The sequence below is a fragment of the Elephas maximus genome, chromosome 4 (assembly GCF_024166365.1).
Source record: "Elephas maximus indicus isolate mEleMax1 chromosome 4, mEleMax1 primary haplotype, whole genome shotgun sequence".
NCBI classification, from domain to species: domain Eukaryota; kingdom Metazoa; phylum Chordata; class Mammalia; order Proboscidea; family Elephantidae; genus Elephas; species Elephas maximus.
In genome coordinates, this window is record NC_064822.1 from 101,813,332 (window position 1) to 101,821,198 (window position 7,867).

A 7,867-nucleotide genomic window follows, 5' to 3' on the forward strand; every position below is an offset into this window, starting at 1 on the left:
ATAGCAATAAACAGCAAAAAAAAGAAGGGACAAAATCAAAACATTAGTCCTACAACTCAAAAAATAGAAAGAGAACAGCAAAAGAAGCCCGCAGTCACCAGAAGAAAGGAGATAATAAAGATTAGAGCAGAAATAAATGAATAGATAACAGAAAAACAATAAAACAAGACCAGAAGCTGGTTCTTTGAAAGGGTTGACAAAATCAATGAACTGTTGGCCAAACTGACAAAAGAAAAGCAGGAAAGGAAGCAAATAACCCAATTAAGATATAGATGGGTGATATCACAACAGAAACCAACTGAAATAAAAAAGATCATAACAGAATACTATGAAAAATTTTCTGGACAAAATTTGAAAACCTAAGGGAACTGTCAAGTGTCAAATTCCTAGAAACACACTGCTTACCTAAGCTAACACAAACTGAGGTAGAAAAACTAAACAGAGCCATAACAAAAGAAGAGGTTGAAAAAGAAATAAAAAATTCCCAGCAACAAAAAAAAACCCTGGCTTAGATGGATTCATTGGGGAATTCTACCAAGCATTCAGGGAAGAGCTCATACCAATACTACTCAAACTATTTCAGAGCATAGAAAAGGAAACACTCCCAAATTCATTTTTTGAAGCCATCATGACCTTGATACCAAAGCGAGACAGAGACCACCAAAGAAAAAGTATAGGCCAATATCCCTCATGAACATAGACACAAAAATTCTCAAAAAAATTCTAGCCAATAAAATTCAACAGTGTATCAAAACAAAAACACATCATGACCAAATGGAATTTATAGCAAGTTCTTTTTATGCAAGGCTGGTTCAACATTAGAAAATCAATCAATGTAATCCACCACATAAATAAAATAAAAGAATCACATGATCATCTCAACCAATGCAGAAACGGCATTTGACAAAGTCCAACATCCATTCCTGATAAAAACTCTCCGCAAAATAGGAACAGAAGGGAAATTCCTCAACAAAATAAAAGGCATTTATACAAAACCAACAGCCAACATTATTCTTAATGGAGAGAGACTGAAAGCATTCCCCTTGAAAATGGGAATCAGACAAGGATGCTCTTTATCATCACTCTTACCCAACATTGTGCTGGAAGTCCTAGCTAGAGCAATAAGGCAAGAAAAAGAAATAAAGCATATACAAATTGGTAATGAAGAGGTAAAACTACCCCTATTCGCAGATGATACGATATCACACATAGAAAACCCCAACTAATCCACAAGAAAGATACTGAAATTAATAGAACGTTTCAGCAACATAGCAGGATACAAGATTAACATATAAAAAATCGGCCGGATTCCTCTACACGAACAAAGAGGACTTGGAAAAGGCAATCACCAAATCGATACCATTTACAATAAAAAATAAAAAAAAATTTTTTTTTTTTTTTTTAGCCCCCCTCAAAATAAAATACTTCGGAATAAACCTAACCATGTACCTAAGAAAACTACAGAACACCATTGCAAGAAACCAAATGAGACCTATATAAATGGAAAAATATACCAGGCTTATGGACAGGAAGACTCAACATTGTGAAAATGTTGATACTATCCAAAGTGATCTACAGATATAATGCAATCCTGATCCAACTTCCAACAGCATTCTTTAACAAGATAGAGAAACTAATCATTAACTTTCCTTGGAAAGGGAAGAGGCCCCAGATAAATAAAGCATTATTGAAGAAGAAAAAAGTGGGAGGCCTCACACCCTGATCTTAGAACTTACTATACAGCTACGGTAGTCAAAACACACTAGTACAGGTACAAAAACAGACACATAGACCAATGGAACAGAATCGAAAACCCAGACATAAATCCATCCACCTAAGAGCAGCTGATATTTGACAAAGGACCAAGATCCGTTAAATAGGGAAAATACAGTCTTTTTAGCAAATGGTGCTGGCAAAACTGGATGTCCATCTGTAAAAATATGAAACACGACCCATACCTCATACCATACACAAAAACTAACCCGAAATGGTCAAAGACCTAATTGTAAAACCTAAAATGATAAAGATCATTGAAGAAAAATAGGGACAATACTAGGGGCCCTAATACATGGCATAAATACAATACAAACTATAACTAACCATGCACAAGCTCCAGAAGAGAAACTAGGCAACTAGGGAGCTCCTAAAAATCAACCACTTATGCCTACTAAAAGACTTCACCAAAAGAGTAAAAAGAGAACCTACAGACTGGGAAAAAAAATTTGGCTACAACATCTGACAAGGGTCTAATCTCTAAAATCTATGGAATATTTAACACCTCAACAACAAAAGACAAATAATCCAATTTAAAAAATGGGCAAAGGATATGAACACACACTTCAGCAAAGAAGACATTCAGACAGCTAATATACACAGGAGAAGACACTTGCAACCATTACCCACAAGAGAAATGCAAATCAAAACCAGAATGAGATACCATTTCACCCTAACAGTAATGGCACTAATCTGAAAAACAGAAAATAACAAATATTGCACAGTGTCTTAGGCTGGGTTCTCTAGAGAAACTACACCAGTAAAGCATATAAATATATATATACAGAGAGATTTATATCAAGGAAATGGCTCAGCAGTCGTAGAGGCTGGAACGTCCCAAGTCAATGGGTCAGGATACAGGCTTCTCCTGATTCACACACGTGCAGGGACTGGCAAACCCAGGATCAGCTGGTCAGAGAGCAGGGCTTTTGCTCACACGCTGTGAAGATTGATGAATCTCAAGATTGGCAGGCAAGACTGCAGGCAAGCTGCTAGCTCAAGTCCCAACAACCAGATGTCAGAAGAACAGGAGCCAGGTGCAGGATCCAGACAAGCAAAAGCCCCAAGCCTTGCCAGAATGTCCACTTACATTTAATGTGGGTGACATGCCCAAGGAAACTCCCTTTCAACTGACTGGCTACTCACAGCAGATCCCATCATGGGGGTGATCACATATCAAATCTCAACAGAGAAGTGATCACAACATTATACGACTGCCAAAACACCGAGAATCAGGGCCCAACCAAGTTGACACGTCTTTGTCATCTAGTGCTGCTATAACAGAAGTACCACAAGTGGATTGCTTTAACAAAGAGGAAGTTATTTTCTCACAGTCTAGTTGGTTACAAGTCCAAATTCAGGGCGTCAGCTCCAAGGGAAGGCTTTCTCTCTCTGTTGGCTCTGGAGGAAAGTCCTTGTCCTCAATCTTCCCCTGGTCGAGGAGCTTCTCAGGCGCAGGGACCCCAGGTCCAAAGGACATGCTCCGCTGCTGGTGCTGCTTTCTTGGTGGTATGAGGTCCCCAACTCTCTGCTTGGTTCCCTGTCCTTTTATCTCTTGAGAGATAAAAGGTGGTGCAGGCCACATCCCAGGGAAACTCCCTTTACATTGGATCAGAGAGATGACCTGAGTAAGGGTGGTGTTACAATCCCACCCTAATCCTCTTCACATAAAATTAAAATCCAAAATGGAGGACAATGGCACATGGCTTAACCAAGTTGATACACACATTTTTGGGCGGACATAATTGAATCCATGACAACACACAATCTTAACCACCACAGTCCACCATTTGTCACCTTGGCACCTGTACACATCTCCTTAAACTATACATATGAATCTCTGAATAAAAACAATTGTAGTCATACTTGTGTGTAATGTGATACAATGACCACACATACAACCAAAAATCCACTAGCCCTGTTTGCATCTTATATTTTATAGATGAAGAAAACAAAAATATTTGATGCACACATACAAAGTGGGAATATTCGTATCAATTACCGTCCTTCTTTCTGCAACTGGTCACATAGCTGAACCTGGTAATTAGAACTACCATCTTCCACCACCTGACCCGTATTTGCTTTGCCCTCAGCAAGCACCTCAGCTGGTCGTGGTTGTTTGCCTGGTGGAGTGACCCAAACATTCATCCTTGAAGGGTCTGGGCCATTAGCAGCCATGTTGGAATTGGGTTGCTGTATTTCTCCAATGACTTTAATCACAGGGCATGGTAATACTGAGAGACACCCTAAGGGATCTCCTACATTCCAGACATACCCTTATTTACCCCCATCTCCTCTTGGTAATCAGGATCAATCATAGAAGTTAGTTGATCCAGAGGCACAAGGAGCCCAAAGTGGCCAGGTGGTGTTCTTAGCTTCCAACTCAATGGAATCAGTGATGGGTCTCCAGGTGGGAGCATTCCACCCTTTGGAACTAAGACCTCTAGACCCTAAGAACATAAGGTTGTGGGGACAGGAAGCAAAAATCTTGAGAGTGGGTCACAAGAGGTAATAGTAAGTGGTACCACTCTCATTTTCACCCCTTGATTCCTGGACCCATGAATCCTGGCTATGGGAGAAACAGCACCATACACTGGATGCTGGTTTAGAGCATTGCCCCAACCCTGCAAGGTATTGCCACCTAGCTGGCACTGTAATTGTGTCTTTAGAAGGCCATTCCATCATTTTATCAAGTCAGCTGCTTCAGGATGATGGGCAACATAGTAAGACTAGTGAATTCCATGAACATGGGCCCATTGCTGCACTTCCTTTGCTATGAAGTGAGTCCCTTGATCCGAGGTGATGCAGTGTGGGATACCATGATGGTGGATAAGGCATTCTGTAAGTGAACAGATGGTAGTTTTGGAAGAAGCATTGCATTCGGGGAAGGCAAATCCATATCCAGAGTAAGTGTCTGTTCCAGTAAGGACAATAGGCTGCCATTTCCATGATGGAAGTGGTTCAGTGTAATCAACTTGCTGCCAGGTTGTTGGCTGATCACCTTGACCAGTGGTGCCATATAGGGGATTCAGTGTTGATTTTTGCTGCTGGCAGATTGGGCGCTCAGCAGTGACTGTAGCCAAGACAGCCTTGGTGAGTGAAAGTCCATGTTGCTGAGTGCATTCATAACCCCCATCCCTGCCACCCTGGCCATTTTGTTCTTGAGTCCATTGAGCAATGACTGGAGTAGCTGGGGAAAGAAGATGCGTCGCTTCCACACAATGCGTCATCCACTTGATTGTTAAAATCCTCATCTGCCGACATTACCCTTTGGTGAGCATTCACATGAGACACAAATATCTTCACTTTTTTTGCCCATTCTGAGAGGTCTATCTACATGTCTCTTCCCCATAAATCCTTGTCTTCAATTTTCCAATCATGTTCCTTCCAAGTCCCTGACCATCCATCCAAACCATTGGCCACAGCCCATGAGTCAGTATCCAATTGTACAGCTGGCTATTTCTCCTTCCAAGTCAAGTAAAAAACCAGGTGCACTGCTCAAAGTTCTGCCCATTGGGAGGATTTCTCTCTACTACTGTCCTTCAGGGAGGTCCAGGAAAGGGGCTGTAGTGCTGCCACTGTCCACTGGTGCCTGCATATTGCACAGAATCATCTATAAACCAGGCATGAGTGTTCTCTTCTTTATTCAACTGATCGTAAGGAACTCCCTATGAGGCCATAGGTGCAGACGGAGAGATGGAGGGTAATGTGACTGGAGTGGAGACCATGAACATTTGGGCCACTTCCTCATGCAACTTACTTGTACCTTCAGGTCCTGCTCTGGCTCAATCTCATATGTACCATGTCATGGATCGAATCGTGCCTCCCCAAAATGTGTGTCAACTTAGGCCATGATTCCCACTATTGTGTGGTTGTCTTCTATTTTGTGATTGTAGTTTTCCTATATGTTGTAAATTCTAATCTCTGATTGTAATTAATGAGGCAAGATTAGATTATGTTAAAGAGGATTAGGGTGGGATTGTAACACCCTTACTAAGGTCACATCCCTGATCCAATGTAAAGGGAGTTTCCCTGGGGTGTGGCCTGCACCACCTTTTATCTTACAAGAGATAAAAGGAAAAGAAAGTGAGCAGAGAGTAGGGGACCTCATACCACCAAGAAAGCAGTGTTGAGAGCAGAGTGGGTCCTTTGGACCTGAGGCTCCTGCGCAGGGAAGCTCCTAGACTACAGGAAGATTGATGACAAAGACCTTCCTCTAGAATCGACAGAGAGAAAGGCTTCCTGTGGAGCTGGCACCCTGAACTTCTAGCCTGCTAGGCTGTGAGAGAATAAATGTGTTTGTTAAAGCCATCTACTTGTGGTATTTCTGTTATAGCAGCACTAGATGATTAAGACATACCACTTCCATTTAATGATGGAGCGCTGCTGTGCACAACCAACTTTATGACTGTGAGTCAGACAACACCCAGTTCATGATGGGCAGCTCAGGCCACATGGTGACTTGGTGTCCCATGGTTAAGCGTTCAGTCTCTACTAAGGCCCAGTAACACGCCAAAAGCTGTTTCTCAAAAGGAGAGTAGTTATCTGCAGAGGATGGCAGGGCTTTGCTCCAAAATCCTAAGGGTCCACACTGTGATTCACCAGTAAGGATCTGCCAAAGACACCAAACAGCATTTCTATCTGCCATGGACATTTCAAGCACCATTGGATCAGCCCGATCATATGGCCCAAGTGGCAGAGCGGCTAGCATGGCAGCCTGAACCTGTTACAAAGCCTTCTCTTGTTCTGGGCTCTGCTCAAAACTAACAATCACTTAATAAATAGCCCAGAGCAGCACACCCAAATCAGGAACATGCTGCCTCCAAAATCCAAAGAGGCCTACTAGGTGTTGCGCTTCCTTTTTAGTTGTTGGAGGAGTCAATAATAGCTTATCTTTCACTTTAAAAGGAATGTCTTGACATGTCCCTCACCACTGGATCCCTAGAATTTCCGCTAAGGAGGAAGGTGCCTGAATTTTTGTGGGATTAATTTCCACCCTCTAGGATGCAAATGTTTTATCAATAAGTCCAGAGTCATTGACACTTTCTCCTTACTAGGTCCAATCAGCATAATATCATCAATGTAATGGGCCAGTGGGACATCTCATGGAAGGGAAAGACGATCAATGTCCTTGTGGACTAAATTATGACATAGGGGATGGAGAGTTGATGTAGCTCTGAGGTAGCCAACTGAAGTGTATTGCTGGCCTTGCCAGCTAGGCAAACTGCTTCTGATGATCCTTTGAAACAGGTGTGGAGAAAAAGGCATTAGCCAGATCAATAGCTGCATACCAGGTACCGGGAGATGTATTAATTTGCTCAAGCAATGAAACTACATCTGGAACAGCAGCTGCAATTGGAGTCACCACCTGGTTAAGCTTTCAATAATCCACTGTCGTTCTACAAGATCCACCCGTTTTTTGCACAGGCGAAACAGATGAGTTGAATGAGGATGTGGTGGGAATCACCACCCCTGCATCTTTCAAGTCCTTGAGGGTGGCCCTCCAGGAATGCAGTATTGCTTTTGGATTACTATTTTCCTAGGTAGGGGCAGTTCTAATGGCTTCCACTTGGGTTTTCCTACCATAATAGCCCTTACTCCATTTGTCAGAGATCCAATGTGGGGGTTCTGCCAGTTGCTGAGTGTATCTATTCCAATTATGCATTCTGAAACTGGGGAAATCACTACAGGATGGGTTCGGGGACCCATTGGAACTACTGTGGGATAGACATGAGCTAAGACTTCATTAATAACCTGACCTCCATATGTCCCCACTCTGAATGGTGGGCCACAGTGATGTTTTGGGTCTCCTGGAATTAGTGTCAGTTCAGAGCCAGTATCCAGTAATCCTCAAAAAGTCTGATTATTTCCTTTTCCCCAATGAACAGTCACTCTTGTAATTTGGGAAAGGCTGGGAGAAAGATTAACAATATAAGTTTTTGGCAGTGTATTGGAGTCCTCCCTCAAGAGAACCCAACTCCCTCTTCAATCAAGGGGTTGTGGGTCTTTAAACTAGCTCAAGTCTAGGAATTGATTGAGGGGCTGTAGCTCTCTATTCTGGCAAATCAAGTTTGACTGCTGTTCACTTGACCTA

General features: G+C 42.3%; 1 pseudogene; it reads right to left on the reverse strand.

The window, feature by feature from the left end:
* Positions 1–3,771: 3,771 nt before the first annotated feature.
* LOC126076296 (uncharacterized) lies at positions 3,772–7,665 on the reverse strand (annotated as a pseudogene).
* Between the last annotated feature and the right edge of the window lie 202 nt (positions 7,666–7,867).